We start from the raw sequence: 10,493 nt of genomic DNA, 5'->3' as shown, positions 1-10,493 counted from the left end.
TGTTAGTTTCTGAATCTTTTGTGGAAGATTTTGTTAAAAAGAGATTGATTTGAGTTTCTTCATTGACTCACTTTTCAGTTAAGTTTAGTTAAGACTCTAGGTTCTTAATTGTAATGGGGCAATACTCAAGAGAAATATTTTTAGCTAGAAGGAGCTTATTGATAACAACTTCATGTGCTCGGGCCTTGTGGTGGTTGTGGATATTTTTTCTTACTTTTGAGTCAAGTGTAAAATCAACTCACAATTGACTTTTCTCTTTAACTTTCGGGTTATTCTTATAATTGTGCTTTTATAGTTGAGACAAAATCATATCACAATTTACTACTTCATGAAAATTAATTGATTTATAAGCCTCTAGGTTTCGTTGAGCTTTGGTAACTAACAGATTATTATGGGCCAGATGACGATAGCAATAGCGATTGAAGATGTTCATAGGGAAGTGAAAATATTAAAAGCATTATCTGGAGCAAATTTTCTGGATATGCCACATTTTTTCCTTTTGGCTGAATATATTTCTTTTAACTTTGAGTGGTTTTTTATGCATGATAATTTAGAATTGTATTTTCGTGATGTCAACATGCATTGAACATACTAAACTTTCTTTTTAATCTTATCAATAAGAAAGTTTGTTTTTACTATCTTAGCATGCTTTTATTATTATAAATGACATAAACATTACATTGTTATTTAATTAACCAAAAACATTACGTCCTTATTAATAAAAAATTAGTTATTAACAAAAAAATTATCAACCAAGTAAACGTGCATTGTACGTTGCTTTCATTTAATATATATATATATATATATGCACGTACGTCAGCTTTAGACGTTGGTGATCTTCATGAATTAAGTAAACCCAAAAGTCGCTTAATTCTTACAAAACCTCCAAATTTGTTGACTAAATCCAAACGCAAGGTCAATGAATCTGATTACTACAAGGCATTTGCACACATTAATAGAACAAATATTAGTTATATATGCTAATTTGCATTCCAATTTATATAATTTTACAAAAATTGGACTGATGCATAAAATTAACCAATTAAAATACACTTAATTCCTTATAAACTAGATATCCAAACGTTTCTTAAAAACTAAACGAGTATAAATTCAATAAAACAGACAAGTATAAATGCTCATACTAATACATGAAAACATGAGGATCGGTATTGCAGCTATATATTGTTGATAATTTAGACCTCTCAAATTCAGTCTCCTTAGGATTTACTATTTATAAGAATAATAAAAAAAATAAAAAAATAATAACAATACAAAAAATTTACGTGGAAACTCCAAAACAGGAAAAAAATCATCAGATTCAGAAAAGAAAATTCACTATGTAAAAAATTGTTACAATCACACAATTTTTCTCCTCACCCGCCCACAAAGTTACTCCACTAGCAAAATTTTAACTAAAATAAAAAATTATTAAATAAACTTTCAACGAGTACTTTTAAACTAAAATACTTAACCTCTTATTAATAACTTGAACTAATATTTCTTTATTTATATCCCACCGCTGTGGGACTAAGAAGGCGCAATAAGTTAAACATATATTGCGTGCAGGCGACTAGGGCTAGCTGCTATAAAGTCATATTCTGCAACTTTTGCGTATAAAGCTTTCGTGTTCGAGCATAGAGACCACAAGATAGGAATGTCCCAAAAGCACATAATGAACCCCAGATTACAAATGTCGTTCCGTAGCATTTCATTCCCATGCATATAACATCTCCGTTTCCTTCCCTGCGGTAAAGGAAAGCTGCCAGGCAACCAAAAGTTAAGGATCCCACTGGAATATTGGCAATCACCACATTATGATTCTGAGAAAATTTCTTCCTCCCGAACAAGTCTGCGGTGATGCATACACCGACAGATGAAATTGCTCCGGCACATAATCCTATAATGGCAGTGCTGATGTATAAGAGGATGGTGGTACTGGAGGGAACAATTAGTAAGAAGAAAGCTAATGCCATCAGAGCCATTGATACTGCTGCCAAAGATGTTGGTCTTGAAATCACCTCATACTTAGTCCTGAAAGATTCAAAAGAAAGTTTAAAAAAAAAAAAAAACAGTCGAAAGATAGACTTCAGTTAAGTTTTTGTGGAATTACTCGGTGTAATTTTTTGGGCTACCACTATGCTAAGAGTTTTTTTCTAAGGTGAAGGTTTTGAGGAATGGGTCTATATATATATTTTTGCAGCTATTGGGTCTCTTTTGTGTTGCAATATATGAAGGCTCCAAAGTTGGAAATTCTGAAGCAGAGCAGATCACCAGCTTTTGGGGGGAGTTATATTAAATATAGATGGCAACTGGACTTTGTGGATTGGTGGGCATTTAGATCAGATGAGAAAGGGAAGTTTATGGAGACTGTTTCTGCTCACAAATCGCAATGGAGAGAGTACGTACGTCTAACACCATGACTGAGCTCCATGGTAAGATCATTGTTGACTTGGATCTGTAATTTCGTGAAAATATTTGCCTGTGGGAGGTGGAAATTGGATCTGATTCACCAGTTATCATGAAGTGGTGGAATGAAGATGTGTCCCGGTTTGTGTGGGCCGGGAGATATGGGAGAAGATCTTAAAAGAACAAGAATTCTAAAAATTATATATATGATAATTACCTGACACTTAGTCATGCAAGTCATTGAATAATAGAATTTAATTTGTTTTGAATCGCGACGTTTAATCCCAAAATGCATGGAATTTTTCATCAAGTTCTTAAATATTTTGTACTAATGGTCAACAGCATACAGAAGACTATAGATGCAAAGTTTTAACTGATCATTTAACAATTTTGATCAGATCCATATAACGGGCAGGCGACTTACGTACCTTTTCTAAAAGAAATGATAATGGAGACCGAAAGAAGCAGTAGTCCGTAAAGGATGGGATGAGACGGCCGAAGAACCCGAACGAAGAAGACAAAGAGACTAAAGAGCTTGCAGAGTGGCCACGGGATTCAGCTATTTGAGCCAAGTTGTTAAAAAACACCAGTCCCAGCGTTGGCCCACAAAGGTACATGAAAAAATACAACTAGAAATTGTTGGGAATTTGGATCTCCAAATTCACCCCCCTAGGATCTACCCTTTGCAGGAATAACAAGAAAAATAGAGAAATAATAACAATATAAGAAATTTACGTGGAAACTCCAAAACAGGAGAAAAACCACTAGACCCAGAGAAGAAAATTCACTATGTGAAAAATTGTTACAATCACACAATTTTTCTCCTCACCACACCCACAAAGCTACCCCACTAGTAAATCTTTAACTCTACACCTCTTCCCCTTTTACAAAAGGTTAATAGATGAATTTAACTAAAGTCAAAAGTTACTAGATAAGCTTTCAACTGGTGCACTTAAACTAAGAGGCTAAGCCTCTTATTTATAAGCCTTGAGAGTTTGCTCCTTACCATTTCCCACCCATGTGGGACTAACCAAAGGAGCAAAAAGTCTAACAATCTCCACCTTGCGACTTTGACTGGTCCCACAGCCAAGCTCCACCTCAATGAAGATCTTCATAGCTTCCGCTATCATGCTTCACCATAAAAGCATACCCACTTAGAATAAACCAATTCCAAGCATTTCACTTCGGCCCATGTCGAAAAACAATCTTGCTGAAAATTATGGTGTAACTTCCACGTTTGGCTCTCCTGGAAGTTCATCAGCCATCAACATGAATTTCTACCACACACCCTGCATTAATGCCAAACCAATGCCCGTGTGCAAACTTGTGGACCTGCTAATATTAACACATCCTCTATCATGGCAACTTTGGGAATTAGCAGCATGCCATAAGGATGTACATGTCTCCTTTTCCATGGAGAGAGACACAACATTAGCATCAATACCAGTATCTCCATTTACTGACTTGGAGCCACTTGCCGAATCCACTCCTTGTACTAGCCGTTTCAACAGTCGCTAGAATCACTGCTGACTTCAGGGGTTGATCTGCCCTTCCACACCTTGTGTAAACCAATTTCTCCACCTCATGACAAGATTTGAAACCCTACTTCCTGATATTGCTTTGATGAATTTACCGTAGAAATAAATAGTACCTCACTAAGTCAGTTCCCAGGAAAGATTGGAGGGTCACAATGGACACGCTTAAAATTTTCAATCTCCTAGACAGAACCTTCTTAGACTGTACGTATCCACACTACCACATTAAAGCTCCACCCCACAAAAAGAACCTAGTATAAAAACAAAACCGATATCAATTGATAAATATTTTAGCTGCAAAGAAGTCTGACAAAACCAAATTCATAAATTGATATGGTTTGTTAAACTACATTATCATAAAAACAGAAACTAAGTGTAGGCTGGAAAAAGCTACAATATCGTGAGATCATTGATTTAGGCCGGAGAGTTACAACTGGAGTATTATCCCTGGAGTCCTCCTGATCACCTACTCTAAAGTGGTGTAAACCCTACCTCTGAGTTTGCAATAACATTCTTCCCGATTCCGGCGTTTTTGTCAATGATGCTCTCTGCATATTATAATAAGAGAGGCTAATTGCTTGAAAGGATCAATGCAAATTGCACTTAAAAAAATATTTCAAAATTATCAGCCATTCTCGCATCAAACCAACTTATTGAGAGCCATATTGCAGGTGTGTTTTAGGTCTCAACAAAACACTTGACTACATATTCAATTCTACAAAAATGCCATCGTGCAAATTCGACAAAAATTTGGGATGCTAATGCAAAAGTCTTTCCCATCCTCATATTTCGTGATCATGTGCAACTCTTACAATGATGCCTTTTGTCTCACATTTAAAAACACCTAAAAATCTCTATCTGAGCTTGAATCTGATTCTGCATCTGATAGAAGTTCAAAGGGTTTGATTCAGTTAGTATTAACCTCTATTGGGGGAAGTCCCTCCTCATCACCAGATTCAAGCTCATCCTCTTCTTGCTGGGAGGTCTTCCCACGCAAACTTCCATAAAATCCTCCGAATGTGTAGATTTTAAGATTTTGGGCTTGTGTTGAGGGAAGAAAAATACAAGCAACGTAAAAATAGCAAACATGAAATGATTCAGAGAAGCTTGATTGCTTCTGTTTCCCAGTGAGAACATTGAAAAAAGGAACTGCTACTGCTTCTATTATTTAACTGATTCAATTACATCAAGCTTTCACAATCCAATCACATCATCCTCATGAGGTTTGCATAATTGGTTAAACAAATATAATTTTATCAGTTGCAGTTGCTAACATTTGAAGATCAAAACTCACCATTATGGAGATTTTTGAAGAGGGCGAACTTGTTCATAAAAGAGAACTTGGGACACAAGACATGCCACCTTGCTACCTGATTCCAGAGCCTTTTCCTTTCCACTTATGTCAACCACAACAAAACTGCCTGTACATTGAAAGAGCTACTGTATTTCATTATTTAGTCCTGATAAGATGCTACAAGAATATCACAACAAAAAATAATAAATCATCTGAATGCTCTCCCACTCCTCCACCATCTTCCATACATTCAATCACTTTGGACCATCTTTAGTAACAAAAACAAATGGGAATTTGCTGTATCTTTTCTTTTCTATTCAAGTATGGATATGTGATATCTAAATAATAGAAATAAAGTCCTGATTCATTTTTGAGAGCTCCTTGCCATCAATAATGAATGGTCAAAAGGCCCGAATATACTTTTAAGTAGACAAAAAAAAAAAAAAAAAACACTCAAGGAATTCATGCAGGCTCGAGTCCAGCACCTCTAGAGAAAGTACAGACCCAGTGAACCGCCATTCGATTTTGACCCTACTCTTGTTTGCCCAGTTCCCCCCTCAAGAAAAAACTGGTAGTTACCAATACCATGAGTTTAAGGTCCAACGAATAGCTAATGAAATGATAGAAATGCTTTTTTTTTTTTTTTAACAAGTAAGGTTATGGAAGTTAAAAAAATGAAGTGTGGAGGTACGTAATAATAACTACAAGAATTAAAGAAAATGTAGAAGTTCGACAGATTTCTTGGAGGGAATGACTTAACCCTCAGATTCCATATAATGGCAGGTAATGGTAATTTTTGTTTCTCTTCCTTTTTTTTTTTTTTTATGTCAGGGAACCTCTCTAAATCAGGACCCTGTGGATCCACTCCTACAAAGTAAACCTCAGTCCCGCGCACCGCACCCTCAGAAGTTTCTCTACACGAAACTGATTAAATTGCTGACTTTTCACTAGGGAGTGTGACCTCAAATAATTATTTGCACCCATGAGGTGTTGAATCTTAAACCTTGAGGGCAGTAATAATCCAAGACCAAAGCCTTCACCACTTAGGTCAACCCCTTGGGGTTATGACAGGTAATTTTCTTGGTAAATGTAATCTAGAGGTTTACATTCTAGGGATGGGTTCGACGTGCCCTGTCTTGGTGAAATTCCATGTCATCAAAATACTTTTAGTAAAGGGTAGTGCTAGTCAGCTGCCCAGCGTTTACCGCCGGGCACACCATTAGTGCAAATTTTTCTCATTTTATTTTAAACATTTTTTAACATCCTTAATCATTAGAAAAAAATAAAAAATATATATATATACAACTTCACTAATAGTCAATTCCTTAACCATTAAAAATAAATAAATAATAAAAAAAAATATTTGGGCGGTAATTTTGGGGGGGCCTAGTAGCATTTTCCTTTAGTAAATGTACTTGGAATAAAGCTTAACAAGTTGGGATTCAAGAATTTTCTGATTTTGAAGTTTTAATGTGAAGCAAACCCCGTCTTATCCACATGCTCTTTTGAAACTTAGCCGGAAACAATGCCAGTGATTTCTCGCCTTGCCCATCCATTACCTTGAGAGAGATAGATATAAAAGGTATTAGGATTAAAACTTGGAGGTGGAGACATATTGTGTACAGAGAGAAACAAAACTATTTCAAAAAGTGGGCAAGGAAGAAGAATTACAAATTGATAAACAGCATTACAACTTTTTGGTAAACTACCTAGCTCAATATTCACCCAAGCTGATCACTTTAATGTGGTATATAGATTTTGCTTGAATCCACTTAACTTCTAATTATTTATAAGTCTAAGATAGAAAGTCGTCAAAATCTAGAAGGAAATTATCAAACAAAAATATATATTTATTTTTTCCTTCTTTTTCTTGGTGCCAGTTAATCAATGCTAGGTATAGATAGATAGGGGTGTGTGTGGGCAGAAGCATGGTAAAATAAAATAGAAATAGTGAATTCAGGAGGCTTGGGATCTTCAAACCAATAGGATCTTTGCACCAAGGCATTTTATTTTGTAACAGCTTTCCTAGAAAGATTCAAGGACCTTGCTAACCCATTTCGAACTTGTAACCTGAAAGCCCAGTGACTCCCAAATTCCCATAAATGTGTTTGCAATGCAGATAAAAAGATCAAATATCTAACTAACATCATACACAAAAATTTTGTCGGGCTAGCACGAATTTCTCACATACACGCACAAAGAGAGAGGCAACTGTAAAAGTAACAGTTGAGGAAAAAAATTTAAGGAAAAAAAAGTACCTCAATGAGATTAGAACCTCGAAGAGACAGCACTTGCATGATAGCTTGACCATCCTGGAGATTGAACTTCTCTTCCTTAGCTGCCCTCTTCAGATTCTTCCTTCCTCCTTTCATGTGCCCTGATTGCTACTACACGGTTTCACTCACACACCTTATACAAAAGATAGTTACCAAGATAACAGGAAAGCGTGCAATGAATGAATTTACCCAGCATGGATTGCCCAGAAGGACCCTATCGTTTTACCTGAAATTGCAAAGAATGGTGATTATGAACCTAAATCTAACAAGAATGAATTGTAAAGCGTCATGCAAATTGGTTGGATCATATAGGAGCTTGGCTCCAAAGCATTGACCATGTGAACCGACCACCTATCAAATTGATCCAACTACCATCTCTCAAAAAGCTTAGGAAATAAACTTATTTGAACCCAGAAATAAAAAACTACCAATTACAGGAGTTCCAGAACCGGCGTCACGCCAGTTTAACCCTTATAAAAACCTAGCATTGCTGCCGGGAGAAAACAGAGGGAGTGCGCACTCTGTTTTCTCCCAAGTCTGCACCCTTTCTCAGCTTGCTTTTCGCTAAGTTCATCAAGAAACTCATGGAAAAAGTATTGTAAACCCTCCTCATGGCCTGCCGCAGCCATCGGTAAGCAAAATCTGTAAGATGCTGTTGTGGAGGTGTTGAGAAGTAGTGATGCAGGTGCTGCATTACGTGTGTGTGTGTAAGGCTAAACGATAGATGCTTCTTAACAAACATGTAATATGAGTTGCATTTTAGAGAGGTTATTAGTACGGTGTCGTTTTATGTTGTGAGTAAAAGAATTAAAAGGCAGATGTCATATGAATTTGAAAGGAAGGAAGAAAGTAAAAACGATGACGTTTGTAATTGTTTTCAACTATAACAACGAACTGAAAGGAAGGGAAAAGGCATCAGAAAGTTTATCAATCATTCTCTCGTCTCTCTATTTCCATCTCTATTTCTCTCATTCATCTACTTCTTGGAGAGTGACTCTCTCGAATCAGTCAAGGTAAAAGAGCCCATTGCATTTGGTATCAAGAGTCAGTACTATGGCAGAAGGTATGAGGTCATATGCACAGGTACTTGATTCAGTAAACCAGTTAAGGCAACAGCAAGAAGTGCAGCAAAAGCAGTTGGAAGATGCGATATCCATTTTGATTCAGCAGCAAGAAACTGTTTGTGTGGATAGGGAAAATCAAGAAAGAAAGTTTGCTGAGATGGTGCAGCAAATCTCGAGAATTTCTTTGAATAATTCTCTTGGGAAAGATCATGGAACAAGACAGCATCAAGAAAATGTGAATCTTGAAGAAAATGAAGGCAGTCATGGAGGGCAGTTTCGTGACTCAATTGATAGAGGAATCTTTAAGAGCATTAAGATAGAACTACCAAAGTATTCTGGGGGAAATCCTGTTTCTTAGGTATATAAGGCAAACCAGTATTTCTTGTATCATCAAGTTCTACCAGCACAAAGGATTTTCTTTGTTTCTTTTTACATGGAGGAAGACGCCTTGGTTTTGTTTCGGAATTCTACAGAAGCAGGCCTTTTTCACTCGTGTGATGAATTTATCCAAGCACTACAAGTGAGGTTTGGATTGTCTGTTTATGATGATCCAATGGAGGAGTTAACAAGGCTGAAACAATGGGGTTCTGTTGTGGCTTACAAGGCAGAATTTGATTTGGTCTCTAATAGACTCAAGGGGATTTCTGAAAGAAATAAGTTGAGTTGCTTTATAAGTGGCTTGAAGGATGAGGTGAGGTTTACTGTCAAGATGTTAAGCCCCAAGAACTTGAATGATGCATTTGGCTTGGCCAAGATTCAAGAACAGAATGTTTGGAGTACAAGAAAAGCTTGGAAGTCGAGTTCTTATGATTCTGGAACTAGTGTACAAAGATCAATACAAGTTCCTTCTATTTTGGGGGCTCCTCCTAAAGGGCAAGTTGTCTCTAAAACACCTTACCAAAGGATTTCAGAAACTCAAATGCAGGAAAGAAGGAAGAGGGCCCTTTGCTATTTTTGTGAGGAAAAATATCATCAAGGGCATAAATGTGTCAAACCAAGATTGTATGTTTTAGAGGGAATGGATTTGTCTCAAATGGATTCATGGGAGTTAGTAGAGGAAACTCAGCCGTTACAAGAGGGGGCACAACATCAAGATGAACAACATGCTGTTCAAGTGGCCTCAATTTCGTTTCAGGCAATGATGGGTACATCAAGCCCTCAAACCATGAGGGTTCTTGGACAGCTAAGGAAGAAGAGAGTGGTGATATTGATTGATAATGGCAGTACTCATAATTTTGTAGATACCATGGTAGCCATTAATTCTGGGTTGTGTTTACAGAGATCCAATCCTATGCAAGTTAAAATTGCTAATGGTGATATGGTTAGTAGTGAAGGAGTGTGTACTAAAGTAGGAATTCAGATTCAAGGAACTACATTTGTAATAGATTTTTGTACCTTGGAGTTAGGTGGATGTGATGTTGTCCTACAGGTGCAATGGTTATTGTCTCTAGGGCCCATTCTTTGGGACTTTAAAAAGCTGCAAATGCAGTTTAACATTGAAGGAAGAGGTATTTCTTTACAAGGGTTATCTTCCCCTTGTAGTCCCTTGATTAAAGATGGGGAAATTTCCAGTATAGCTGGATTGGAACATCGAAGTATGTTCTTTCATATGATTTCTGTGCAACCTCAAGAAGGTATTATTAAAGAACCTGAGAGGATAACAAAGCTGTTGAGTAGGTTCAGCAGTGTTTTTGAGGAACCAACTGGCTTACCTCCTCAAAGATCCCATGATCATCAAATCAACTTGAAGCAAGGGGTTGTACCTGTGAGTGTTAGGCCTTACAGATACCCTTATTATCAAAAGACTGAGATTGAAAAAATTGTTAAAGAATTACTGCATTCTGGAGTAATAAGGCCAAGTCAGTCCCCTTTTTCATCTCCAGTGCTGCTGGTGAAGAAAGCTGATGGATCTTGGAGG

The 10,493-nt window shown here is 36.8% G+C and overlaps 1 long non-coding RNA gene and 1 pseudogene across 1 annotated transcript; both read right to left on the bottom strand.

Moving 5' to 3' along the window:
* Positions 1–1,482: 1,482 nt before the first annotated feature.
* LOC122308284 lies at positions 1,483–3,025 on the bottom strand. Its single transcript, XR_006241970.1, has 2 exons — positions 2,835–3,025; positions 1,483–2,031 (listed from the first exon to the last, which is right to left on the bottom strand). It is a non-coding gene; the product is annotated as an uncharacterized LOC122308284 (long non-coding RNA).
* Positions 3,026–4,785: 1,760 nt separating this feature from the next.
* LOC122306514 lies at positions 4,786–7,607 on the bottom strand (annotated as a pseudogene).
* Positions 7,608–10,493: the final 2,886 nt, after the last annotated feature.

The sequence above is a fragment of the Carya illinoinensis genome, chromosome 4 (assembly GCF_018687715.1).
Source record: "Carya illinoinensis cultivar Pawnee chromosome 4, C.illinoinensisPawnee_v1, whole genome shotgun sequence".
In the NCBI taxonomy this organism is placed as follows: Eukaryota; Viridiplantae; Streptophyta; class Magnoliopsida; order Fagales; family Juglandaceae; genus Carya; species Carya illinoinensis.
This window is presented reverse-complemented; position numbering and strand designations above follow the sequence as displayed.